General features: G+C 59.0%; 2 long non-coding RNA genes across 2 annotated transcripts; both read left to right on the plus strand.

Moving 5' to 3' along the window:
- The first annotated feature begins 7862 nt into the window (after window positions 1–7862).
- LOC115274809 lies at window positions 7863–15038 on the plus strand. The gene is made up of 3 exons (XR_003901263.1): window positions 7863–8062; window positions 14419–14571; window positions 14673–15038. It is a non-coding gene; the product is annotated as an uncharacterized LOC115274809 (long non-coding RNA).
- A 10015-nt stretch (window positions 15039–25053) lies between these two features.
- On the plus strand, window positions 25054–25927 carry LOC115274810. Its single transcript, XR_003901264.1, has 2 exons — window positions 25054–25158; window positions 25634–25927. It is a non-coding gene; the product is annotated as an uncharacterized LOC115274810 (long non-coding RNA).
- The last annotated feature ends 1997 nt before the right edge of the window (window positions 25928–27924 follow it).

The raw sequence follows: 27924 nt of genomic DNA on the forward strand, positions 1-27924 counted from the left end.
CTGCCCTCGGTGGAGAAGACACCACCACCAGGGAGCCCCCCATTCTCCGGGCTGGCCCAAGCACCTCCCTTCCGGCTGACACGGTGCTGAGTTCACTCAGTATTACCGCCGGGCTGTGGGAGGGTCACTTAGTCAGTTGACAAACACAGTTGGAGCACTTAGTGTCGGGCACGGTGCTCAGGCACCATCCATGCTTAGAGAACCCTGCGGGGCCATTGCTACCACTGTCCCCGCTTGACAGACGGGAAGACTGAGAATCAGGAGGGGTTAGTAGGGGAAGCCAGGTGCCCTGAGCAGTGTAGCCTCTGTTTGTGGCATTGGGCAGAGCCAGGCGCAAGCAGCCCACCCCCGCGCATGCGCGCTGCGGAGCCAGGACCAAGACCCTGTTCTTTTGCCGTCATCGATCCAGAAAGGGAGAGAGGCTTCCGGTCGGAGGGTCCCAGCTGCGTCAGGAGGGGCGGAAACCCTCTCGTGTGCGTCGTGCGGGAAGCCTCGGAGCGCGCACGCGCACACACACACACACACACACACACACACACACACACACTCACACTCACACTCACACACGCTCGCCTGTGGACCAGACTCCCGGAGCCAGATCCCACCATCACTCCTACGCCACCCGACCCCAAGCACGCGGCGTGGCGTCTCCGGGCCGCCGCTGCTGCGCCTGGAAAGCGGAGGCCTAGAAGCGGCGCCAGGATTTTCTCCGAGCGGTTGTACTCAGCGCCTCAGAATGAACACCACCTTCCTTCTCCGAATTCACGAGGTCCTGCGCGAGCGCCCCTTTCCTCCCTCACGCCTCCTCGTCTCACCCTTGCTCCCCCTGCTCCGGCCACAAGGGCCTCCTTGCTGCCGCTCCTCCAACACGCCAGGTCTGGTGCCGCCCCAGGGCCTTTGCACGGGCTGTGCCCTCTGCCTGGACCACTCTTGCTGCGCACGCACCTGCGCCCCGCCATTCCAGTGTCAGCAGAGTCAGATCGAAAGTTCCCTCCCCGGCCTCCGGATCACGCCTGGCACACAGCCAAGAACCGCCCTGCACTCATTGCCCAGGGGCCCCTGGCTACGGCGGGACCCCTCTGATGGGGTGGGGAGCACCTTCCCTGCTGGCCTGAAATCTCAGCCACGCCTGGGCTGCCCTCTGAATCCAGCTGCAAAGTCATGGGAGATGGGGCACTGGGACACATGATCGGCAGCACCCCAGGGACACCGCTCTGCAAAACCCCGGCTGGAGGGGTCATCGCGGGGTCGGGACCCAATGGCTTCGACGAGTAAATTGCAAGGCAAACGTAAGGGAGAGATGGAGGGGCTGTCTGTTAACTGGGGCGCCCGGCTGGCTCAGTCCATGCAGGGGGCGACTCTCGATCTCGGGGCTGTGAGTTCGAGCCCCACGTGGGGGCAGAGATCACGTAAAGATAGAACCTGTAAAACAAAGACCTAGGAGACCACCTACCACTCTAGGCCGTGAGCGAGACAAGCTAGCGGGTGTCTCCTGGACGCTGTTAGGGAATTGTTCTTCTGAACGGTACTGAAGTGCGTGGGGTTTAAAGAAAATTATTTTAGAGAGAGTGCGCGAGTGGGGAGAGGGGCCGAGGGAGAGGGAGAGAGAGAATCTCAAGCACAGGGCTGGGCACAGGGGTCGATCCCATGATCCTGGGACCAATGACCTGAGCCAAAACCAAGAGTCAGATGTTCAACCCGCTGAGCCACCCGGCGCCCCTGTGGGATTTTTTCCCGAGTCTTATCTCAGAGCAGGGGCTGTCCCCCAGTCACCGTGGGGAGTGACAGCCGGGTCACCATGGAGCGTCCTGGGCGCTGGGGGGGCAGGGAAGCGGTCTGAACAGCATCCCAGCCCCACTCAATGCCAGGAGCCCAGCCAAGCGTGCCAGCCACGGATGTCCGGGGACACCATTGCCCAGAGGTCCCCTGGGGACACACTCCCCACCCCAGCTGAGAACGCTGCTTTCCAAACAGCACTGTTTGCAGATGAAAACCACCTGGCACCTGCACCAAAACGACGAGGGAAGGGGCCGAGTGCCAGGGCGCAGGAGTGGAGAGCGGCCAGAGGTGGAGACTTGCTGACTCTGGGTAATGGGTACATGGGGGGAGGTCATTATTCTGTTCTCGCTTCTCGGTGTGTTTGACTTTCTCCACCAAGGAAATCTGCCACGACGGGGAAGCAGCGAGCTCACATGGCCCGAGGCGGAGACTGCTCCTGGTGGCACCCAGCGGGCATCGAGCGTATCCCTGAAGGCCGGTGTCAGGAGCGGCTGACCTGCCCAGGCGGCCTTGCTGGCAGATGACACTGAGGCCAGGAGCCCCCAGGGTTCTAGATGCCGCTGGCCTCTGTGACATCCTCCAGGTACATCTTGCCCCCAGGAGCCTAGGGCTGTGGCCTGGACAGAATTCCTGGGTCTCTGATCCGGGGGCCTGAGCGGCCTTGGAGAAAGCCTGTGGCAGGCTCAGAGTGTCCGCAGGTCCTGGACCCCTAAGCGTGGGCCCAGCACCCGTAAGCCTGCTCTAGACCATCATCTTCCGAGCCTCCCAGAGACCCACCAAGGAAGGTGCCAAGGTCACCCCCTTTTCAGATACCCAGAAGGATCCAGACTTGTTCAGGACACCCTTCCCCATGAGGTAGGTTCTGAAAGCCCAAATTCCAAACTTTCTCCCTCTCTCCCCCTCTGTTTTCTCTGCTCCAGCCACAGGGGCCTCCTTGCTGCCGTGTCCTGCCCCAGGGCCTTTGCACAGGCCGTGCCCGCTGCCTACAGTGCCCTTTCTCCTGGGGCTGGCTCCTTCTCAGGACTTAGGTCTGAGTCCATAAGTCCTTAGAGTTTAACTAGATGTGTTGGGGGGAGGGGGAGGTGCCTGGGGCAGGGTGGGGTAGGTCGGAGTGGGTGGTCCCTGACCCGCTGCCAGGAATGCCTTCGGTCCTGAGCAGCTTTATTCTCCCACCTCTGTGTCTGGCTCCAGCCTGGCCCCCAGTTGTGTCCCCATCCTCAGCCACAGCCCTGGTGTCAGCCCCCTGTCACCCCTACTGCTCACCCCCCAAGCCTCCCCCTGCCCCCCAGAGTCAGCTTCCCACTGGGCTAGGCAGATTGCCCGTTCTGCCGTTCGCAAGCTGTGTGACACCAGGTAAAGCACTCAACCTCTCTGGGCCCCAGGTTCCAGATCTGTAAACCGAGCACAGTGACGGGAGATGTGTCATAAGACGGTGGTGCGCGTGGCGCAGGAGATAAGGCACGCTCAGCGCTCGGCACCGGGTCCGGCCTCATCCCTCCCCCAGGCCTGACCTGCCTCTGCCTTTGAAATCTTTCTAGTCAGGGGTCTTTCTAAAACCCCAGTCCTCTGGTCTCCCCGTGCCCCCCACGGCCCTCCAGATGAAGTCCACGCTCCCCTCTGGGGCCCACAAGTCCCCTCTGTCCCCGGCCACTCACCACGGTCAGGACCCTGCCAATCTCTTAAGCCCGATGCTCTCGGACGCTCCAAATGCATCGTGACTCCTTGACCTCTAACGCTTTGCAAACGCCGCGTGCGATGCCCTGAAGGCCACACTGTCCCCCGTGGGGTCCCTCGGCCGCCCCATGCCTCCCAGGGCAGCCGTCAGCCAGCGACGGAGGAGCGACGGGGACACACCGGGAGGAGCCATGTGGCAACGGAGGCAGACCCTGAGCAGCGTGTCCACAGCCAGGAGTGACAGGCCTCGGCAGAAGCCGGGCGGCGGGGGTAGGGGAGGCCGCCCTGCCAACCCCAGACCCGGGAGAGCATGGGCTCCTGCTGCTGCAGGACCCCCCCAGCCCCGGCCGGGGGGTGGGGGTGGCAGGTGGTTACAGCGGCCCCGGGAGAGGAGCGGGCCCTGGAGTCCCTGTCCCTGCAAGGCAAGGTGACGTCGCTGAGAGGGGAGGGTGAGTGAGGATGCACTGTCAGAGGACAGAGAACAGCACGCAGGGGATGTGCAGAGAGGGAGAAGGTCCTGAGGGGAGGGAGGGGTGAGGGAGGAGGGAAAGGGAGGGAGAGGGAGGGGGGAAGGGGAGCTGAGTGTCTGGGAAGAGGGTCTGCCCCAGGGACAGGAGAGGGTGGGCAAGGCCACAGAGGAAGATGGGAGCCATAGAAAGCTGGAGAGGGAGGGCAGGGTCACACACGCCGCCTTTTCCGTTCCCACTCCCTCTGCTTCTGCGCTGCTTGGCTCTGGTGTGATGGGAACGAAGTCACTTATTGCTCCTGAAATAAAAAGCAATTTGTGTTTCTGCAAGAGGCCTCTGGCTGGAGGGCGGCCTGGAGGGGGAGCGGGAGGCTGGGGGGCCGCGGAGGGGACGGAGACGCAGGGAAGGGACTCGGAGGGGACAGCAGCCCGGAATGCGGGAGTGAAGCCGAGAGCAGGTGCTTGGGCCGAGTGACGTCACCGCCCCTGGGATCGCTCCCAGAAGTCCCCTGGTGCCCCCGCCTGTCACGTCATTCAAGCAGCCGCTGAGTTCCCTAAGGGACAGGGCCTTGTCCCCACTGGGATTTTAAAACATCGTTTTGTTTTCTGAGTCTTTGCATTTTGCAAATCGCGTCTCTCTGTGGCAAGAAATTGGGGCTTTTTGTGACTCTCACAGTTTCTAAAGAAAGACAACGGGAGTCGAATTCAGGGAACCTGTAGAAGCGGACGGACGGTGATGCGGGAAAGATGGAGAAAGCGGGTCTCCAAAGACCGCGGTGGGTGATCGGGCGTCTCAGATTCCCAGCGCCTCTTGTGACCAAGTGCCGCAAGCTGGGTGGCCGAGGACATCAGGAGTTAATTTTTTCAAAGTTCTGGAGACCAGAAGTCCAAGATCAAAGGGTCAGCAGCGGGGCCCTCCTCCGGCTTCTGGAACCTGCTGGGCCCATGTGCAGACATACCAGCAAATTAACACCCCTGGGGGCGGCCCGAGACCCGGGACCACGAGCCAAACAGCCCATCTCTCCCACTTCTCAACGGAAATGACTCTGGGGTGCACAACCGTCACCGCCTCCAGGAGGACCTCTGTGGGACGAGCTCCAGCTGCCCCCGTGACAACGTGCTCACCGCCGGCGCTCCCTTCCCCAGATGCCCTCCCTGTCCTGTCTCCCTCCCTCCCCTTCCAGAGTTTTCTGAAATCACTGCCAAAATAAATAATCTCTACCCACATTCTTGTCTCGGGGGCTGCCTCTGGGGAAGCCGAAACTAAGACTTGTCTAAGAGGGGCAACAGCTACGAAAGCAGAACAATGAGACCAAGACAGGTCCTGAAATCAGCATCTGAACACCTGGATCTAGCTGAGCCTGAAGGCTGTCAACACCTGTCCCCGTTAGATGAACAAATACGTTCCCCCCCCTTTTTTTTTGCTTAAGAGGGGCTTTCTATCCCCAAAGAACTAACCTCACAGGGGAGTAGGGAGGCTTCCAGAACCTGAGTCTTTCTGAGTCTTGCTGTGTTTCACCCACGTTTCCCTCCCACATGTATGTAGGTAGGGGGAGCCACAGAGGTGTGGTGGGGACACGCTGAGGGTGAGTGGCTCCTCAGACTATAAAACAGATCAGCTAGGGTGGTGGGGTGTGTGCTGTGGTCACTAATTTCCTGGAGCTCAAGGTCCTGCCTCCCTCCCTCCGACCGTGGACGCACGTCCTTGTGCATTCAGTGTCAGACTCGCCCGAACGGGGTGGGTGGGTGTGGGGTACACACGCTGTGTCTGAGACCCTGTGGCTCCTGGGGACTGGGACCCGGAGGAGGATCTGGAGGTGGCCCGGGGTTCAGTGATCAAATACCAGTGACTGTCACCCGCGGCCCCACCGGGGCCCCCCATCTCTCTCTCTCCCCCTCTGTGCATTTCTATTCCTGTCTCTTCCTGCATCTCTGCCTCCCTCCCTCCTTCTCCATCTTTCCCTTGCTGTGTGAGCACCTCTTTCTGTCTTGGCCTCTGTCGCTCTTCCTCTTTGTCTCCGGGCCTCCGCTCTCTGACCCCGCTCTCTGTCTCTGTCTCTGTGTATCTCCCCCTGTGTCCCTGGCTCCTTTCGTGTTTCTCTCTGACTTGATCTCTCGTGTTTGCTTCTCTGGGCCTCCGTGTCTGTCTCTCTGTGTCCCTCCCTCCGCCCCCCACTCCCCAGCCCTGCTCCTGGCCCGTAGGAGCGGGTTTTGTCAGCCTGACAGCACACACCTCTTTGGACCCAGACGAGCCTGATGTGGTGAAGCAAGAGCCAAGGTGGCCCTCGCTGGCCAAGCGAGCACGTCCTCGCCCGTCCCCAACACGAGGGTGACCGGCTCCGAGCACGGGCTCTGTGGACCTCTCTCCGCCCTTTGCACCTGGACTGTGCGTCTCCCCATTCCTCCCGGGAGGAAGCCCGCACGCAGACAGCGACAGTCCCTTCCCAAGGGCCGTGGCCAAGGAGGGGCAGCCCCGCCCCGCCCTGCCCCGGCCCCTGTAGGCCCGCAGCCTTGCTGTCCAAGGCCAGGCTCCCTGTCTCCCTGCCTTTCCTGCTCTCTCGTGTGGCGGTAACTGAACTTGTGGAGACAGAAGACGTCTCTGGGAAGGAGGTGGGGAGAGTGACCAAGACAAAACCCCTGACCTCACGGAGATTCTGTTCCAGCCGAGAAGACGGAAGCCAGCCAAGCAACGAATTAACCAAATGAATAAACCGGCCATCAGGTGAAAGCATGTCAGGGTCTGAAATGCAGCAAAGGAGATGAAAGCAGGGGCAGCGTTGGGGGTGGGGTTCAAGGAAGGTCTCCCCAAGGCAAGTGCGTTTGAATGGAAGCCCAAAGAGAGGGGAAGACCTCTGCTTCTAGAACATTCTTGGGGTGCCACCAAATCACACTCCACCAAGTCGACCTGGGATTTGCCGGCCGGCGTCATTTCATTTTGTTCATTTGTTCACCAAATATGTGCTGGGGACCCACCGTGTGTGCGTCCCTGGGCTGGACCCTGGGGACACGGGGCAAACCCAGTCCCCGGCATCTGGGGGGCTCCGTCCAGGGGAGGAGGAAAACCCCCCAACAAATGAACGGGCCTGTTCCAAATAGCGGTGAGTCGCGGGCCAGAAGCGAGACGACGGAGAGGCAAGGTCAAGGTCCCCCAGACGGGCGAGCTGGGCCCACGGGCCGGCAGGGGCTCAGCACCCACGGGCCGTGGCTCTCCCGAGATACGAACTTGAAGAGTAAGACGGTAACTTTTCAGGGGCGGCGGGGGGCGGGGATCCTGGCAGACACCGTGGGACCCGCAGGATGGAGGGAAACGTCCCTGGGAAGGACACGCGTCAGCCTTGGGCGGCGCCTGGTCTCCAGCACGAGGAAGGACGCGGCGTCCCTTCCGTCGGGTCCGGCCCACAGCGCACGACCCGGCCTCCTCATGGGCGAGGATCAGACCCGAATGGGGCAGGGGGGTGTGTGCATAAAACTCCCCCAAAGCGTCAAGGTCACGGAAGATGAGGCGAGACCCAGGAGCCGCCCCAGGGTGGAGGGTATGGGAGGGGGGAGGGGGGCCAAGAAAACGCAGCGTGTGGCTCTGGGCGGGATCCCGGGCCACCGTGGGAAAACCTTGGGAAAGTGGGTCAAACCCAAAAAAATCTGCGAGTTTGTTGGCAACATTGTGCCCACGTTAATTTCCGGGGTTTGATCATCCTACTTGGTTATGTAACGTGTCTAAAGTGTCGTCACTAAGGGGGGCTGGGTGGTGGGTGCACAGGACAGGGAGGAGGGGGAGGGGGGCAAGCAGGAGGAGGAGAAAGTCTCCGAAGGAGCTGGTGGCTGGCGCAGGGGGTGGCCAGGGGCGGCCAGCCTCTCTGAGTGGCTGTCACGTGAACCCAGACTTGAAGGAGGAGCCACCAGAAGAAGACAGGGGTGAGAGGGTGGGGTGCGGAAGGACCAAAGTTCCAAGGAGCAGGGACAGCACGGGCAAATGTCCTGTGGCAGGAGGGGTCTGGTGTGTCTGAAGACACGTGAGAGAGCAGCGTGGCTGGCGTGGGTGACCGCCCTGAGCACGCGGGGTCTCGCGGATAGAAACGGATGTTTGGCTTCTCCTGGCCTGTGCCGGGTCCCCGAGACAGGGAGTCGGGTACAGGTGGATTAAGGGTAAGTGACTCCGGGAAGCCCAGGAGGGCCGTGGGGAAGCGAGAGAGGGAGGGGAAGGAGCCCAAAATGGAAGGGGCGGGGGGTGATTTACGAACAGGTGACTGGGTAGGTGGGTGGCTCAGTCCCTTCAGGGACTTCTGGGAGACAGCATAGGGATGTCCCGTCGAGGGAGGAGCGAGCTGGGTATTTGTGCACAAGCTCCTGCGAGAGGGAGGAACAGGATCCTGCCACGCTTCCGGCCCGCATGGGCGCGAGCAGAGACGGCTCAGGAGGGGGTCAGAGCTGGGACGCCAGCAGCGCAGGGAGCTGGCGGGGGCCTCAGGGACCCGGGAAGGCCACCAGGGCATCAGCCACAGGCCTGCTGAGTTGCCCTGACCTACATGGCAGCCGCTAGCTACACGTGGCTATTTAAACTCATTTCCAGGGCTCCTGGGGGGGCTCAGTCCATTGGATGTCCGGCTTCGGCTCAGGTCATGATCTCACAGTTTGTGGGTTCGAGCCCCGTGTCGGGCTCTGTGCTGACAGCTCAGAGCCTGGAGCCTGCTTCCGATTCTGTGTCTCCCTCTCTCTCTGCCCTTCCCCTGCTCATGCTGTCTCTCTCTATCTCAAAAATAAATAAACTTAAAAAAATTTTTAAACGGAAACTGGGAGCCTGGGGAGGGAGCAGGGGGCACGCATCTGGGCCGGATGTAACAGAGGCTCAGACCTGTGCAATAGCAGGCAGGGGCCGTCCAAAGCTGTTTGGTCACCGGGGGAGCCGTGTGACAGCTGGAAGGTAAGAGGAGGGAGGCGAGGGGAGCTGGGACGCTGGCGTGAGCCCCAGCTGGAAGCAGGATGGCCGTCCCCCAGATGGAGACCCAGGAGAAGACGGCAGTTTGGGGACAGACGCTGAGTTCCGTCTGGGCCCCGCTGGGCCTGAGAGGTCAGGGGACACTCAGGGCCTACCGGCCTCCAGTGGCAGAGGCCCAGGCAGACGCGGGGATCCGGGCCTGCCGGCGCCCACCGGGCCGTGATGGAACGTGCCGGAAGCGGAGCCGCGTCCCCAGGCTCGAAGGCACAGCTTGCCTAAATGCTAACAAGTTTTGCCTCCAAATGGTGACGGGGTGTGTGCGTGTGTGTATGTGTGTATTTAATTCTGGAATGAATTTAATTCTAATTCCGCCGACTTTGGGGATGGGAAACAGCTGTCTTAATGAGTTAAACAGTGGGTTTAAAATAGCGAGCATCTGTTCGCCGTCTGAGCCAGCACCCGCCAAGGCCACGCCGAGGCTCCACGCTCACAGCTCGGGGGCCCTGGCTGCGGCTCTGGGGACGGCAGGGAACACGGCCCGGGACACGGGGTCACATCGGCCCTGCCACCGGCCGGGTCGCCACCCCTGACCCCCAGGCGTTTCCGCTGCCGGGTCTGTGCGCCCACCACCCCGAGCTGTCCCTGGGCTGGACCACAGCCGTCACACGGGTCCCACGGGGCGGCGGACCATGAGCACAGACACCTGGCCGGGCGGACTGGATCACCCCGTGCCTCAGTGTCCTCGGCTGTAAATGGAGATAATGATAGTTCCTAATGCAGGGAGTTGGGGGGAAAGTTGGGATGAGCTACTGCAGGTTGAATGCGTGTCTGGAACAGTGTCTGATAGCAGATAAATATATAAGTAAATAAATACATAGTAGGATTTCAAAGAGCAAAGAGGGCTAGGGGAAGGACAGAACAGGATGGGGTGCCACAGAGAGGCGGGGCTGACTTGGACAAGGAAGACAGGGAGGTGAGCCGTCCAGGCCCAGGAAACAGCAGGTGCAAAGGCCCTGGGGCAGGACCACGTTCGGAGACACCGTGACCAAGGAGGCCAGTGTGGCTGGGACGGAAGGAGCAGGGCCAGAACGCAGACCAGGCTTCGGTTGCATTAAAGGGGTTTAAGCTTTGTCCCAGAGGCACTAGGGAGCCACTGCAGGTTTCAGGCAGAGGGGGACTGAATCGGATTTGCAGCCAGACTGACAGCTCCCGTCTGGGCTCCTGTGTACATGTATTGAGCACCTACCAGACACCAGGGCCTCAGGGGATAACGCCAGGCAGAATCAGACTTGCTCACAGCCACGCTGAGAGAAAGGGAGGTACTGGAGACGCCCACGGGCTTCTGTTCACCACTCTGCGTGTGCAGATGCTCTGGGCACAGGCAGCCCCGGGTCTGAGTCCCAGCTCTGCCACCGGCCCCTGCTTATCACCGAGTTGTCTTATGGATGGAGCCAGACCTCCGCCTAGACTTCCACTTGCATGGCCATCAGATTTCAAACACTCAGCCCTCATCTCTTAAAAAGTGGATCATGCACCAACTATATGACCCAGGAACTCCATGCTGGGGTCTACTTGGGGAACAGACCCTCGCTCCCCCCATCTACACAAAGACATAGAGCCTCCTGTTCAAGGCAGTAGATTCCTGGTTTCTTTGTTTTTTAAAGGAGGGGTTTTTTTAATCTTTATTTTTGAGAGAGAGAGAGAGAGAGAGCGTGCACGTGTAAGCAGGTGAGTGGGGGAGAGAGAGGGAGACAGAGAATCCAACGCAGGCTCCGAGCGCCGGGCGCCAAGCCGGATGCAGGCCTCGAACCTATGAACTGTGAGATCATGACCTGAGCAGATGTCCACCGCTCAACCGACTGTGCCCCAGGGCGCCCCAAGAGCGGCAGAATCCCTACCAGCCCAAACCGGAAGCCCCCCAAATGTCCTCCAACAGGTGACTGAATAAATAAGCAGTGGTTCACGCAAACCGTGGAACATTCCTCGGCCATGAAAAGAAGCCAAGCCCTGAGACGCACAACAACACGGACGCACCTCAAGGCCATTCGGCTGGGCCAGAGGAGCCCGTGCAAAAGGCGCCCCCCTCCACGACAGCTAGAAAATGCGAACTCGCTTATAATGACCCCAAGCAGACGCGCGGTTGTCTAGAGAGGGGTGGGGTGGGACAGCGCGGAGGATGTCCTGGGGGGAACAAGGGAACTTTGGGGGGAAGGAGTGAAGGACCCATTCTCTGCCCTGATGGTTTCCCCTGCGGCCGGGGGTGGTGCGCATGCGCGCGCGCTCACGTGCAGGAGCCACCAAGCGCACCGGTCAGACGCTTGCAGGTTAATGCGGGTAAAGCATCAGGAACAAACGGAAGTAACTACGAAACATTCACTTAGCTCAGTACCCAGGGTGCACGGGTTCCGGCTGGGTGGCAGAATGGCCCCTAGTGATGAACTTGCGTGGGGTGGGGGGCGGGGCATCCAAGGAGAAGCTCGGCCAGGGTCATGAACTTGAACTTGGCCCCAGTCCTCCCCCTCGGCGCCCCCTCGCCCCGGAGAAGGAGCCTGGGCCTCGCCAGCTCACCCGGGCCGCCGAAAGTAATTTCTTACCGCGCTGCGCGCTGCCAACAAGACACAAGATTAATTACAGCCACAAACACACTGGGCACCGCGTAAATATTTCACAGATCTGCGCGCGCGCGTGCGCACTCACGCAGCCTGCGGGCTGGCGCTTTTTTTTTTCTTTAAACGGGGCAGCAGGTAGACAAATAGGGAGACCCCCCCACCCCTCCCCCTCTTCGCTCTTGTGTCTCATTCCTGCCCCAGCCCCACCACAGGGTCTCCAGGGAATGGGGAGCCTTCTTAGGGGTCCCCGAAGGGATCCGTTCCTCCCCACCCCCACCCCCGCTGCGTCGTGCGCAGGGCGGCGGCTGTGCTGGGAGAATGGAAGAGGTAGCAGGGCGTCTTGGCCATGACCTTGCTCTTGGGGAAAACTGGAGGCCCCATGTCATTAGGGGAAATGGCCAAGAGCCCCCACCCCACCCCAGCAAAGAGCCGGTCCACATGCACGTGTTCACGTGACAGACGTTCCGTGGGGTTCTGAGTGTGACAAAGAGACCCAGGGCCAGTTCAGCCCCCTCAACTCCTCGGCTGTGTAACCTTGAGTTCGTACCTTCCCCTCTCTGGGTCTTGGTCTGTAAAACGGGGAGGATGATAGCTCTCTCTGTCACAGGGCTGCTGGGAGGCCAAAAGTAGATCTAAAATCCTTACAGAGTCCTCAGCGTGAAACAAAACATACACATTTGAGGTGCAATCAATGTCGCTACAGCGAGGGAGGGATGAACACTGTCCTGGGAGCTGGAAATGGAGCAGCAAAGGAGATAGCGCAGCGCTTACACCCAGCCCCGTGCCCACACTTCACTGCTTCTGTCCTTGCTCTTAACATATGGAGGCTCACAGTCAGTGCAGAGCGTGGACAAGGGAATTCAAAGATACCTCAGCAATCTCAGCACCTCTTCTTTTTGCTGTTGGGGAAACTGAGGCCCGGTGAGGGGGCAGGAAGGGCTCCCAGGCCTTCACCTCCCAGCCCAGCCCTCAGTCTCAAGAGGGGCTCTGCACACTCCCAGTCGAGTCCCTGCCTGTCCTGGCCCTGCAGCCGTGGGAGCTGCCTGCCTGCAATTTACCAAATGTGACAGTGTCTTGGCCCCGATGCCACAGCCAGAGCCAGTGGCATCTGCAGAACTGTCACCTCCCACTCCGGGTCTGAGTGATGGACCAAGGGAGCGAGAGGCGGGCAGCTGCTGTTTGCCAGAGTCCCGCTGGCCAAGTGCTTCTGCAGGCGCAGGGGACAGCTAGGGACTCTTGCCGCCCCAAGGGGGGACAGATCAGGGCCTCACTAGACAGCTGTGGAAACAGAAGCTCCGAAGACAGAAAGTCAGTTATCCTGGTCACACGCATATTCCTCTGGGTCCCCCTGGTCCTGGGCCCTGAGACCGACCTGGGCCTGCCTTCCTGGGGCGCATGTCTCATGGGGAGGACGGGCAGCGAGTGGGAAACATTGTAAATGATTGTGTGATATGTTGGTATAAATGCTATGGGGAAAGGGAAGCAGGGAGGGGCCGGGGCCTCACTGAGGAGGGGACATCTGAGCAGACACCTGCGGGAGGTCAGAAAAGGAGCCAGGTGAGTATCAGGAGGAAGGGCATTGCAGCCAGAGGGTCCGCCCATGCAAAGGCCCTGGGGCAGGAGTGGGTCTGGTGTGTTGCAGAAACAGCAAGGAGGCCAGTGCGGCAGAGGCAGCGGGAGTAAAGGGGAGAGAGTGGGGAGGGGAGGGCAGGAAGGGGACAGGAGCAGGTCCTGTAGGGCCTCGGGACTGCAGGGAAAACTTGGGCTTTCCCCCCAGGAAGGTAGGTGGTAGCCCTGGAGGGCTGCTGGCAGAGGGGGCTGTGGTGACCCGGCTCGGGTGCTCATGGGCACCCTCTGGTGGCCACTTCGGGGAGGACTGACCATAGGGGGCGGGTCACCGCAGGTGCCCCCTTCTCCCAACGGTGTTCTATTAGTCAACGAAAGTGGAGGAGGGGGCAGATTTAGCACAGGTGGTCTGGGAAGAACTCTCTAAAAAGCTGTGCTTTGGGCTCTAGGTGAGTGAGAAGCCACCATGGAAAGATCTAGGGTAAGAAAGGGCACGCCAGGCAGAGGGCACAGCCAGAGCAAAGACACTGAGGCAGGAACGAACTTGGACTGTGTGGAGTAGCACCAAGATGGAATGAGATGGGAGAGGACACGGGAGGAGGGCTCAGATCCGGACCACGCAGGGCCCTGGGGGCCCCAGTGAGGAGTTGTGGTTTTAGTTGAAGGCAATAGGGAGCCATGGGAGGGCTTTGAGCAAGGCAGGCAGGTAATATCCCTGAAAGGATGTCTTCACCCTAATCCTTGGAACACATGAATACGGCACTTTCCCCCCCTTCCCCGCAATTCAGGTCCAGTCATGGGGTCTGCAGATGTCCTTAGTTCAAGGTCCCAGCACGAAATTATCTGCATCCATAGTGAGCCCTGAATCCACTGACTGGTGTCCATGTAAGAAGAGGAGATCACACAGAGACAAGGCTCCCAGACATGTCTCCTGGGATCAGAGCTTGTGTTTGGGTGTTCTAATTAGTTGGCCATCTCTGATCTGGAAGTTTTATGCGAGAATTGGGGCCTGATGAGAAGGATGACGAAATTCAGGGGCGCCCAGGGGGCTCAGTCAGTTCAAGCATCCGACTTCCGCTCAGGTCATGATCTCGTGGTCCACGTGTTCAAGCCCCATGTCCCGCTCTGTGCTGAGAGCTTGGACCCTGGAGTCTGCTTTGGATTCCTCTCTCTCTCTCTGCTCCTTCCCCATTTGCACTGTCACTCCCTCTCTCAAGAGAGGGGGGGGGAGGGAGAGAGAGAGAGGAAGGAAGGAAGGAAGGAAGGAAGGAAGGAAGGAAGGAAGGAAGGAAGGAAGGAAGGAAGGAAGGAAGGGAGGGAGGGAGGGAGGAAGGAAGAAAAATACTGACAAAATCTGGCCATGCTGAGCCCACATTTTCTTGTGACAACAGGCTGGTGTGAGAGGCACCACCCCCCTTCGTTGAGGCTAGGGCCTCAGTGCCCCAGGGAGCCCACTCAGCGGGTTGAGAAGCATCACCCCCACACGCTGCCCTGGGAGACCTCCTATGGTTTAAAAGTGCTAATACTGGTTTGGCGGCTCCTGGGTAAGTTACCCATAAAATTACCATATGACCCAGCAATTCCGCTCCTGGCGGATACACCCACACTTGCACACAGATGCTCATGGCAGCGTTATTTACAACAGCCGCAAGACGGTAACACCTGAATGTCCAGCCACCGATGACTGGATACAGAAAACATGGCCCATCACAGCCTGGAATATTATTTAGCCGCGAGGAGGAGCGAGATGCCCACACCTGCAGCCCTGCCGACGGACCCTGAACACACGTGTCCACCGCGCGTGCGCATGGTCCTCAGGTGCGTCGACTGCGCACGCGCACGTCCCTCAGCCGTGAGCAGGAGCGAGGCCCCCGCACCTGCCGCCCCGGGGATAGACGCCGAATACGCGACGCTCAGGGAGGGAACCAGACACGACAGGCCACGCGGGGTGGGAGTCCACGTGCGGAACCGTCCGGAACAGGCCCGTCCACGGACAGGAGGGGGCTTGTGGATGCGGGGGGCTGGGGAGGGATGGGAGGGGACTGCTAATGGGGCAGGGTTTACCTTGGGGTGATGGAACATTCTAGAACTAGATAGAGGTAGTAGTTGCACAATGTGTGAACGTACTAAATGCCACCAGTGGAACATTTTATGTTATGTGTATTTCACCACAATAAATTACTTTAAAATGTAAAAAGGGGGTGCCTGGGTGGTTCAGTCGGTTGAGTGTCCAACTCTTGGTTTCGGCTCAGGTCTGATCTCGTGGCTCGTGAGATCGAGCCCCATGTTGGGCTCTGCGCTGACAGCGCCCCGCTTAGGATTCTCTCTCCTTTCTCTCTCTGCCCCTACTTTGCTCACAGTGCCCTGTCTCTCTTTTAAAAATAAAAAAAATGTAAAAAAGTGGGGCGCCTGAGTGACTCGGTCTGTTAAGCATCCAACTCTTGGTCCCTGCTCAGGTCCTGACCTCAGGATCATGAGTTCAAACCCTCCCTCACTGGGCGTGGAGCCTACGAAAAAAGAAAAAAGAAAACAATGTGAAAGAGGTAATATTTGGGGGTCCTGAGTTTTCTTTTGGGGTGACGAAAGTGGCTTGGGACCGGTGAGAAGGAGGGCCGCCTAGGGATGCACTCCAGTGAGCGGGTTCTTTCCGTGTTACGGATAATTTTGTGGTACATTTGTGAATTTCACCTGGATTAAAAAACAAAAAAAGGAAAAGTAAAACAAAACAACGTGAAACCCTGCTGCAAAGCCCCCCGGCCTTGGGCGGACCCCACCGACAGGCGGTGCGACTGCTTCCAGATCTTTCTCCTGCCATGGCCTTGTTCTGCAGCTTCCTCTTGCCCCACCCGAGTAACCCAGACGTCAGTCCACACGGCTCAGAGCCGACTCCAGCCTTTACTGAGTATCTGCCCACGTCAGGTTCCCTCCATATACAGGTAGCAGGGGCCCTCCCTCCCCGTGGGGGGCTTTCTTTCTAGTGGTTTCCAGTTATTTGCACTTCAGAGATGAACAGGTCTCTCTGTGGCTGTGGAATGCGGGCAGAGGCCGAGTTTGGTTTGAGATTCACTGAATGCCCACGCTGACATCTCCCACTGTCCCCGTATGTGTGAGGGTGTTGCTCCATGTGCTCCTCCCCTCCTCCCCTGCTCCAGATCCCCCCAGGGCTCCCTAGTGCCCCTGGAATAAACCCCAAAATCCTCCCTGCGGCCCAAAAGGCCCTGCACGAGCTGCCCCGTCTCTTCCCTCTCTCCCGCTGCCTCCCTCTGCTCCAGCCACGTGGGCCTCCTCTCTGTTTCTCCTTCATGCCAGGCCCGCTCCTGCCCCAGGGCATTTGCACAAGCTGCACTCGCTGCCTGGATTTCTCTTGCCACGCACCCCGTTCTCCAGGCAAACTCCTCATTTTTGCAAACCGCAGCTCCAAGGCGGGGGTGTCTGAGTGAGAATGTGGGGCTGGCCGAGGGGAGACGCCAGGCAGAGAGACTGGAGAGGAGGGGCTGGGGAGCTGGGCCTGGGCCCCAGGGAAGGGGCAGAGGGGGCTGGAGGCCGAAAGGTCTGCTGGGCCGTGGGGGGGCAGCTGGCCCCTGTTGTGTGGAGCCCCCCAGCCCCTCCCCACGTGTTCCTCTCACACATCAACACTCGCTGGAGATGCAGGAAGTATTTTCTCTCCGCTGACACTTTTGGCAAAATACAATCGCTCCAGCTTTTTTCTGTGCAAAAAACATGTCCATCAAAACCATCCCTGCGGTGCCTGCGGGAAGAGGAGGCCGCTGGATCTGGTCCGGGGACTGCAGGACGGGCTCTGGGGAGAGGGAGCCGCAGCTGCCTGCACGTGGAGGGCGACAGAAAAGCAGTAAGAACAGCGGTGGAAACGGCGGCTGCTCGCTGAGCACTCGGCTACAGCCAGATGCGCCCCCGTCCGCCGGCCCGTGTGCCCGCACAACTCCACCATTAGGATGATCCCCATTTTTCAGATGAGGAAGCAGAGCCCAGAGAGGGGAAGACACACCCCCAAGGTCACACAGCGGAGCCAAGATGTGAAGCCAGAGCAGGCCACTTCCCCAGAGACGCAGGCACCAGCCCCTTCCCAGGCGAGAGAGGGCAGGAAAGGCCGAGGGACCAGCCTGCACCAGGGCTTCCAGCAGGATCCAGCAGCCCTCAACTAAATCAGTCTGTGCCCATGTGGAGCCCAGGAGACGGAGTGCTCTTGGCGTCCCCTCGCGGGCCAGTCATACCTTCCTCGACTCCCTCCGTGGTCCCTGTCACGCCCCAGTCCCCACAGGCCCCTGAGCCAGGGGTGAGTGCGGCCGCACAGCTGTGCAGCCTGGAGCGGGGTGCTTCACCTCGCTGTGCTGCAGCTTCCCCGTTGGTTAAAATAGAAAACCATAAATCTCCACCTCCCCGTTAGAACAGTTAATGTTCCAAAAACACTTCGGACAAGGCCTGGCACACCGTAGGGGCTTGCAGGGTGGAATATAATTAGACAAGTGATTCCTGACCGGGACGGGGCCAGCCCGGGGCGTCTTCCCCTCTCCCCACCCACCCACGCCAGGGAGAGCTCCGACCTCTAGCAAGGCAACGGGAAGATGGCCCTGGGCCGGGAGTCCCAGCTGCTGCCTGCTCTCATGGCAAAGGACTGACTTTTCTAGAACGTTGCCCCTCCTCCCAGTTTCCATCGGAGCCAGCACTGAGCATAAATCCCGCTTTACGGCCGTTATTGACAGGAAGCGGAGAGAGCAGCCCTAGCAAGGCCCAATTAATTTTCCCGTCTGGCGTCTGTGCGCCGGGTGAATTTCTGAGCTCCTGGAGGGAGGGGACAGAGCAAGCTGGGGACAGGCCAGGCTGAGGACAAGGTCGTGGGCTGGCGGGGGCATTCTGGACCCCCGTCCTAGGAGCACTGTTCAGGGAGTCCCAGATTCTGAGCCCCATGCTCTTGTCTGGAGTGTAGAACAGGACATGGCTCTCAATCCTGAGGCTAGGGCAGGATTTGCGATTTTTAATTAGGATAAAAGTGGGAGTTTTCCTGCAGAAACATTTGAGCGAAAAACACAAAGGAAGTGAAAGAGGGAGGAAGAGCTTGCCGGCGGCCAGAACATCCAGTGCAAAGGTCCTGGGGCAGGACCCTGCTAGCAGGTTGGAGACCTCGAGGAGGCACTGGTGTGGCTGGAGCAGACAGATGGAGGGGGAGAGAGGGAGGAGGGCAGGGGAGAGAGGGGATGGGGCAGGTCACACAGGGGCTTCTGGGCCTCTGAGAGGACTTCTGCTTTTAACCTGAAGAAGGTGGGAGCCCTGGAGGGCTGTGGGCGGAGGAGGGCGGGACAAGGCTCGGGAGCTCAAAGGCGCCCTCTGGCGGCAGTGAGGAGAACAATTCAGAGATCCACAGTGAAAAAACAACACCCAGCACTACATTCCCCCATTTCGGGGGCCCCATGCTGTAAGCCCAAGACCCCCCCTCTCTTCAAAAGGAAAATTAGCGTGTGTGACAGATGGTAAAGCACTCCTGATGGACTTTCTGGAATAACAGAAATGCCGTGTATCTGTTCTGGCCGCTATGGAAGCCATCAGGGTTCTGAGCAGTTGAAAGGTGTCTAGGGCAACCTTGGAGCTGCCTTTCAGACTTACCTCACTTTCCCATTATTTTTTAAAAGTTGTCGTCAAGGGGCATCTGCGTGGCTAAGTGTCCGACTCTTGATTTCATCTCAGGTCAGGGGCTCACGGTTGTGAGATCGAATCCTGTGTCAGGCTCCAAGCTGGGTGTGGAGCCTTCTTCGGATTCTCTCTCTCCCTCTGCCCCTCCCCACCTCTTAAGAAATTCTGATAAAGTACATTAAAAATCACCATCTCAACCATTTGTAGGCGCACAGCTCAGCGGCACCAAGCACACACACACTGTCGTGCAGCCACCCCCGCCATCTGTCTCCAGAACTTTCCATCTCCCCGGACTGAGACTCTGTCCCCACGAAACACAGACTCCCCACCCCCAGCTCCCACCGTCCACGCTCTGTCTCTGCAGCCGGGACTCCTCCGGGGACCTCTTGCGAGTGGGGTCCCGCAGGACGTGTCCTTCTGCGTCTGGCTTATTTGGAGGAGGATGAAGTCCTCAAGTTCATGCACGTTCTAACATGTGTCGGACTTTCTTCCTTTTTAAGGCTAGCAGTCCACTGCGTGGACGGACATTTCTATCCACCCACCTCTCAGTGGACACTTGGATTGTGGTGAACATCCTGCTGTCAACAGCGAGCGTACAGATACATGGTCGAGTCCCTGCTTTTGATTAAATTTGATTTAGTTTTTTTAATGTTTATTTATTTATTTTGAGAGAGAAAGAGAGAGAGCAAGATCCGGTTGGGGAGGAACAGAGAGAGAGAGAATCCCAAGCAGGATCCACACTGTCGGCGCAGAGCCTGACACAGGGCTTGATCCTGGGAACCATGAAATCGTGACCTGAGCCGAAATCAAGAGTCCAATGCTTAACCGACTGAGCCCCCCAGGTGCCCCAAATTTTCTTTAATACTGATGAACTTAAATTTAAAGAGCCACATGTAGCTACTGGCTACTGTACAGGATGGTATGCTTCTAGGATTGAAAGAGAGGGGCGCCTGGGGGGCTCAGTCGGTTAAGTGTCCAACTTCGGCTCAGGTCATGATCTTGCAGTCTGTGGGTTCGAGCCCCGCGTCAGGCTCTATGCTGACAGCTTGGCGCCTGGAGCCTGCTTTGAATTCTGTCTCCCTCTCTTTTTCTCTCAAAATAATAAATAAACATTAAAAAGAATTTTTATTTACTTATTTTTGAGAGACAGAGAGAGACAGCATGAGCAGGGGAGGGCAGAGAGAGAGGGAGACACAGAATTTTAAAAAAGTTTTAGAAGGATTGCAAGAGAACTGAAGAGAATCTATGTTCCCTTTAATTGGCGTAATGCGATACCCGTCTGAACCAACATCCGGTGCCTTATGAGCCCCTACGCTTATTAGCAGCCTACACTACAACCTGTTGCCCAGTGCGGACACAGCCCAGGGGCTTTGGAGGCAGTGGAATTTTAATTCTCCTCGCCAGGCAGGTAGCCTACATCCCACAGGCATGGAGGTGATGGCCACCGTGTCCTTGGCCACCCCTCTCTGGCTGCTGTGGCCCAGCCCTGCCTACGAGAGGCCCCTGCACAGCCGCTCCCCACCCTGTGGCTTTGGGACTCACTAAGGCCCAAGGAGGTTGAGTGGGAAATCTGTATCTCCTAGTATGTTACCTGAGCTGTAGAAGATCTCTGAAGGGCAAGGTTAGGTGGCCGTGTATCAGTTAGCTACTGCTGCGTGACAAATTACCTGAAACATAGCAACGTCAAATTTTTTAATGTTTATTTTTGAGAGAGAGAGAGAGAGACAGACAGACAGACAGACAGTGCATGAGTGGGGGAGGAGCAGAGAGAGAAAGAGAGGGAGACACAGGATCCAAAACAGGCTCTGCGCTGTCAGCACAAAGCCCGATGCGGGGCTTGAACTCCTGGACCGCAAGATCATGACCTAAGCTGAAGTCAGACGCTTAGCCGACTGGGCGCCCTGAAACATAGCCAGTCCAAACAACACTTTTATGATCTCTGTTTCTGTGGATGGAGAATCCAGGCATGACCTCGTGGGGTCCCTGCTTCAGGGTCTCACAAGGCTGCAGTTTTGGTACGGCCAGGACAACAGCGCCATCGGGGCCGGGTCTGCTTCTCAGCTCCCTCGGGTCTGGCAGGATGGCTTCCTTGGCGGCTGTAAACCTGATGTCCCTTGCCTCCTGCCGACTCTTGGCTGGATGGATGCTGTCCTCAGCTTCTGGAGGCCACCCTGCTCCTTGCCGCATGGCCCTCTTCATGGGCTGCCCCTACAGGCCGCTTGCCAGGAAGAAAGGCAAAGAGCATCAAGCCTGCTCCAAGACAGAGTCTCCTATACGGTAACATACGGCGGATGTGACGTCCTAGCACCTCTGCTGCATTCTATTGGTCAGAAGCAGGTCACAAGTCCCACCCACACGCAAGGGGAGGAGTCACGTAAAAGTGTGAACGCCAGGAGCCTGGAGTCGTAAGAGACACCTCTGATCTGTCTGCCAAGGGAGAGACTGCTCCCAATGGCTCTGGGCCCCGAGGGGTTTCAGGGATGGAAGGAAGGAAAAAAAGAGGAGGAGGGAGAAGCTGAAGGAAAGAGCCATTGGGAATTGGGAGAAAGATGTCACATCTTTTTGCTGTTCGTCTTTTCCCAACCTTCTCTGGCCAGAGAAGACACAGACCTGAGTTCCTTTGTTCCAGCACTGGTTTTCCCCACCTGGCATGACATGTGCTGAGCTGGGTGCCCAGGACCTGAGGGGCGGGGGGAGCCCAGAGAAGGTCTGCTTCACCCCGGGGGGTCAGGAAGGGTTTCTTAGAGGAGGGAGACACAGAACCCGAAGCAGGCTCCAGGCTCTGAGCCGTCAGCACAGAGCCCGATGCGAGGCTTGAACTCACAAACCATGAGATCATGACCTGAGCTGAAGTCGGATGCTCAACTGACTGAGCCCCCCCCCCCCCCCCCCCGTGTCCCCGAGCTCCCTCCTTGTTCTCATCCCCCAACTCTGAGCCCCCCTTTATGACCTCAAGACTAACAACAGCGACAATGGCAACAGTGACATTTGTTGAGTGCTTTCTTGTGCTAAGTACTATTGTCCATGCTACAGAGACATCAGGGTCAGCCCAAGGGCAAATACAGCCTCTCACCTGTTTTGTTTTTACATTTGTAAATGGTGGGGGAAGAAAAAAATCAAAGAATAACATCTTGAGCCACACAAAAATGATATGAAATGGACATTTCGGGGTCCATGAATAAAGTTTTATCGGCACACAGCCATACCTGTTTACGTATCACTCACGGGCCATTACAGGGTGGCAGAATGGACCGTGTGCCCCGCAGAACTGGGCCTTTCTGGCCCTTTTCAGAAGTCTGGTGGCCCTGCTGTTCGTGTATTAACTCTTTATGACAGCTCTATGAATCAGATGCTGTGGCTCTCTGGTTTCTGCACACAGGGAAACTGAGGCACGATGGGTTGTGTGTCTTGGCTGAGGTCTCAGTGGATGCGCGGCCAAGCATGGCTTCCACCCCAGGTCTGTCTGTAAGGCGCTCTCCGCTGGGCACCATCGCCGGCCCTCCCCTCGGCACTCAGGGCTGGGGGGTCTGGCTCTAGCTCTTTCTTTCCACCCCACCCCCAGGCTGGGGAGGAAGTGGGTGGTCACGAAATGCCCAAGAGGAGCTTCCTCCGGACCATCCGGGAAGGCAGCCAATTAAGAGCGAATCAATTAAACAAGCTGCATGCCGGCTTCTGCCCTGTTTTTCTGACCTCGGCCGAGGGGCTCCGTACTGAACGCAGCCAGAAGTCCGTTTGAGCAAATGCATTTGTGGGCGGGCCTGGGAGGGGCTGCGGGTCAGCAGTCTCTCCCGGGATCTCAGACCCGGCCCCCTGGGAGCCTGGGCATTGGATCCTATAATTGGAACCCCCCTTAGGGAAGGGGGCGCCACACGGGGGGCACTGGGAGCGGAAAGCGTCTTTTGCAAAAGATGAGCTGCTCGCTGGAACTGGCCGCGTGAGGGAGCGAGGAGGAGGGCTGTAATTTGCTCATTTTACCTGTCAGTCAAGTAATGAAGTTTGCTGTTTCTTTGTCACATGGCGCTGGAGAGATGTGACACCTGGAAATGGAGTGTTACACTGCAGACCCTTCCCAAGGTGCCAGGGGTGGAGGTGGGGTAAGGAGGGAGAGCGGGCTCAGTCGGTTAAGCGTCCAACTTCAGCTCAGGTCATGATCTTACTGATTGTGAGTTTGAGCCCACGTCGGGCTCTGTGCTGACTTCCCGGAGCCTGGAGCCGCCTTCAGATCCTGTGTCTCTCTCTGCCCCTTCTCAGATCGCACTCTGTTTCTCTCTGTGTCTCTCTCTGTGTCTGTCTCAAAAATAAATACACATTAAAAAAGTAAAAACAGCACAGGCGCTTCCTGCTGAACACAAAGCTGGGCTGATCTGAGGGTATCACTGCTTCAGGCATCTTCCTGGAGCAGAGAACAGAGCAACGCAGAGACAGCCGAGGAGAGACACCAAGAGAAATGAGTGCCTGGATCCAGCCATGCCTGAAACCCACACACACCTGGACTTGTCACAACCTGGGGTTTTACGCATACGGTCATGTGTGCTAACACAGAATGCTCTCACCAAGCATTTCCTGACCTTCCACTTCTAGGATCTGGAAGCTGACCTTATCGTCGACAAATTTCATTCAACCTCTTCCCAAACTCCGTGGGGAGAATTCTCCCCTGCCCCCCTGATGTCAGCCCCAGCCGTGTGACTTGCTTTGGCCAAGGCAATGCGAGCAGAAGTGACAGAGTGACAGTTCTGAGCCTGGGCCCTAGGGGGCGCCGTGTGCTTCTTCACGCCCTCTCCATTCCTGCCTTTAGCCAGGAGACAGAGTCGCCTCAAGAAGCCACTAATCCAAGGAAGATCAGAAGCGCACCAACCAGATCGGGACTCAGGTCGCGGATTAGAATGGAGTCCAGCTGGCCTGAGGATGCGAGGATGAAGCAAGTGTTTGCTGTTGTGCCAGAGATTCGAGGTGGATGCTCGTCACGCAGCCATAGCTGACTGTTGCATGAGCCTGTGTATCCGGCATCTGAGACTGCCTGGACCCGTGGGGCTGGACGGCTTGTTCCGGCATACCTGACGGGAAATGACCTGTGTCACTTCAGAACCGTTACTGCCACGTAGAGACCCCCCCAGGGCTCTTTCTGTGTGCCGCAGAGACCACAATTTTCTTTTTTTTTTGATAAAAAAATTTTTTTCTAGTTTTACTTGAGAGAGATAGCAAGCAGGGGAGGGACAGTCAGGGAGACAGAATCCCAAGCAGGCCCCACACTGAGGACACAGAGTTCGATGTGGGGCCTGAACCCATGGACGGTGAGATCATGACCTGAGCTGAGGTCAAGAGTCAGATGCTTAACCGACTGAGCCACCCAGGTGCCCCAATTTTCTTTTTTTTAATAAAAATGTTTAAGGCTTATTTATTTTACTTTGTGAGAGAGTGTGTGAGTGGTGGAGCAGAAGACACAGAGAGAGAGAGAGAGAGAGAGAGACTCCCAAGCAGGCTCCACGCTGTCAGCCCAGAGCCCAACACGAGACTCGAACCCACGGACCATGAGATTGTGACCTGAACCGAAATCACGTTGGAGGCCCAACCGACTGAGCCCCCAGGCGCCCCCAAACCAACAATTTCCCGGAGCCTGCTGCGCGAGCCGGGGTCCTGGATCCGGTGACCCGGGGCAGGTCCCCGGCCGGCGGAGAGCGCTCTGGGGCGCGGCGCTGTGGATGCCTGGGAGGGACCGACGTTCGGGACGGGTCGGGTAGAAGGAGGTGCCGCAGATTTGGGGTCAAGAGCAGACTTCCTGCCCTAGGAGGGGGCACCTTCCCAGCCTTTGCTATATTCGGGTGCTCTGCTCAGCAGGGTCCCTGCGTGACCGCACTTTACCCGCCCACCCATGCGGGGGTGACAGCTGGTGCCAGTTTACGCGCCAAGACGCTAGGCTGGGGAGGGGCCGTCACTGGCTCGAGGCCACTGGGCCAGGAGGTGGCGGAGTCAGCGCTGGCCCCCACGACCTGTCGGACCTGTCCACATAGGCCCTGGAGTTGCTCAGACCTGCCTGGAAATTTATACATATGTTCTTTTTAAAATATTTTTAATGTTTATCTATTGTTTTTTGAGAGAGAGAGAGAGAGAGAGAGAGTGTGTGTCTGTGTGTGTGTGAGAGAGAGAGAGAGAGGGAGCAAGGGAGGGGCAGAGAGAGAGGGAGACCCAGAATCTGAAGCAGCTCCAGGCTCTGAGCTGTCAGCACAGAGCCCGACGCGGGGCTCGAACCCACAATCCGTGAGATCATGATCTGAGCCGAAGCCGGATGCTCAACCACCGGAGCCCCCAGGGCGCCCAGTCCACTTGTTGGAATTTAAATCAGCCAAACTACCTTCCCCAGGGCGAAGGCCTCATGGAATCCCTGCCCAGTGCTTCCAGTTCTTTCCGGGAGCAAACCAGGGTCACGGGGGAGGGGACCTCCTACCCCACCTCCACAGCCAGAACCCCGTCCTCAGGGAGAGTCTGAAGTAAGTGCCTTGTCATCATGTGACGTGACGTCCGGGCTGTGTCTGCGGATGTCCCCACACGCGGGCCCTGGGGGTGGGGCAGGCTCCAGGATTCGGGGGCCCCTGGCAGAGTCCCAAAAACACCGTCTTTCCGCTGTGCCGTCTCCCCGGCTCCGCTGGCCTTTGGAACCCGGCCTCCCACGCCCCCGCGGACGGCTACCGCCCGGGGACTCCGGGATGTCACGGCACAGAAAATCTGCCTCTGTTCCACTTCCCGCAGAGGAAGAGACGGCCCTGGGGGCGAAGACGACACAACCCCCCCGGGTCGCAGGGGTGTTCCGATGTGGCGATGGCGCACCTCCAGAGCAGGACCCGCGGGGTCGTTGACTCGCGGGGTCGTTGACTCGGGGCTGCGTCTCTGCCGGACCCGGGGGCGGAAGTCACTTGTCTGGTCTCTGCAGTGTCCCAGCTCATTTCGCCTTATCTCCCCCTGCAGGCACCAGCTCTCCGCATTGTTCCAAGGGGAAACTGAGGCTCCTCAAGGGACGGTGACTCGGCCAAGGCTGCCCGGACACGCCCGACCCCCTGGCCTGAGGCCTGCCTCCGGCCCCTGCCTGCGGCTCCGACGTCCCCCCACCCGTCCCCAGGACCTGCCTGGCAAAAACCAAATCACGGCCGCCTGAAAGTCGACATCGGAATTACTGCCGAGCCCTTGACTCGGGGTAATTAAGAGCATTTTGGGACGCCTTGGTTGATTAAAAGCAGATCATCCGTTCAGAATGAAAATTCAGAAGGCAAATTGCTTTTGTTGCCTTCACGATGCTATTTTAGACCCATGAGGCTCCCGAGCTAATAAAGGCCCGTCACTCGGGCTGTCGCCTGCTCAGGCCCCATTTGCATGGCTCCCCGATGCAGCACCCACACCTGGAGGGACCCCTGTGGGGGCCTCAGACCTCAGGGTCGCCCCCAACCTGCTCCCATTCCCAGGGCCCCCCTGATGTTTGCCTGGACCCCAGCTGACCCGCCTGCCCGCGCACAGACCCCACCCTGGCCTCCGGTCCGGCCTCGCCTCCTCCCTGGCCTCCCCACCTCCAGTCCCGAGCCTTCCCGTGCCCTGCTCCCCAAAGAGCTCCTAAAATCTGACCAGCATTTCCACCCAGCTCACCAGACTCCATGCGGAAGCACCTCCCTGACCTCCAGGCTCCGGGGTCCGCTCTGGGCGCTCTGGCTGCCTTCCTGACCCCCTAACCCCCTTATGGCTCTCAGCGCCCCTGTGGTAACTGCCCAGTCACGTGTCCCTCTGCTGCCCCCACCCAGACTGCAAGCTCTCCCGCACCGCAGGTGTCCCAGTGCCAGAACAGAGCACGTCACTGAGGGGTTAAAGAGTGAATGAATGAATGAATGAACGAATGAATGAATGGGTTGCTGTGCTGGGCAGGGAGGAGCCTGGACCGTGGATCTCAGGCGTCCGGCTCTAAAGCTCGCCGTCCACAGGACCAGACCCCCCCCCACCCCTACAACTTTGTCCCCTCTCGTCCCCAGCCTGTGACAGGGACCTTCATCAGAGCCTGGGCCGCCCCGCAGTCCCCACGAGGCAGGGGTGTGGGGCAGAAACCGCACCCTGGGCCGCTGAGCCTGCCTCTGGGGACAGGAAGGCTCATAGGCAGTGGCAGGGCGGGGGGGGGGGGTCATCTGTCCCCCACCTCCACCCCTCAGGGGACATTTGTAGGTGTCACAACTGGGTTGAGGGAGCTCCGGGCATCAAGTGGGTGGGGAGCCAGAGATGCTGGCCGGGACCCCCGACAGTGGCCCCTCCCCCCACAGAGAATGACCCGCTGGATGTCAGCAGGGCTGAGGAGGGGTGGGGGGCCCCTGATGCGAGCTGATGTTTAGGGACCCTGACCCTGCGCCAGGCTTTTCCAGGGGCTTTTCTGTTTTAACCTCCTGGGAGGTAGGCTCCAGCAGCAGCCCATTTTCCAGGTACGGAAAACCAAGGCCCAGAGCCGCAAAGTCATGAAGGTCACAGTCAGTTAGAAGGTCAGCTGTGCAAGGGCAAAGAGGGTGGCCTCTGTCGTCTTGGCTGCCGGGTCCCCGGGGCCTGGCCCAGAGGCTGGTGCAGGGCAGGTGCTGGGGACACGCGGATGCCAGCGGAGCCGGGATGCCACCCCAGCCGCGTGATCCTCTGGCATCGGGCGCTGTTCTGACTGGGGGCCTCTCTTCTGCCTCCTCCCTCCCCCCAGCCTCCCCTCCCCCGCCCCCGCCAGCTGAGCCCCGTGGGCTCCAGGAGGCCCGGCAGGAGCTTAACCGCCCTATTGTGGCCCCTGAAAAGGGGGTGGCTGCTGGCAGCTCCGGGGCCTTTGTGCCGAAGCCCAAGGACCCAAGGACCCTCTGCACCAACAAACGGGCTCCTTTCAATCCAGGCCCCACGTTCCACCTTGGCTGCCACATTCTCGCCTGAAAATCCCTCATTCGGCTCGGGCAGCCCGAATGCGCGTCTTTGTTCCTCTACTCTCGGCCTTGCCTGGTTAATCGCTTCCCCGGGAGCTGGGAAGGGGAGGGGGGTGGCGAGCATAAATAAACACGGACCGAAAATAAAAGAGCTGCTCCCAGCTCCGGGCGGCGGCTCGGGGAAGGGGATTTGCGGCTGGCTCTCAGATACTGACAAAGAGGGGGTGCGGCGCGGGGGCGGCGGAGAACGGATTCATCCGGCCAGTCCTGCCAGGCGTCCGTGGCCCGGTGCCTGGGAGATGCCGGCGTCGCCCCCGGGGCTGGGGGCGGGCGTCAGGC

Source organism: Suricata suricatta, chromosome 12 (assembly GCF_006229205.1).
Source record: "Suricata suricatta isolate VVHF042 chromosome 12, meerkat_22Aug2017_6uvM2_HiC, whole genome shotgun sequence".
NCBI lineage: Eukaryota > Metazoa > Chordata > Mammalia > Carnivora > Herpestidae > Suricata > Suricata suricatta.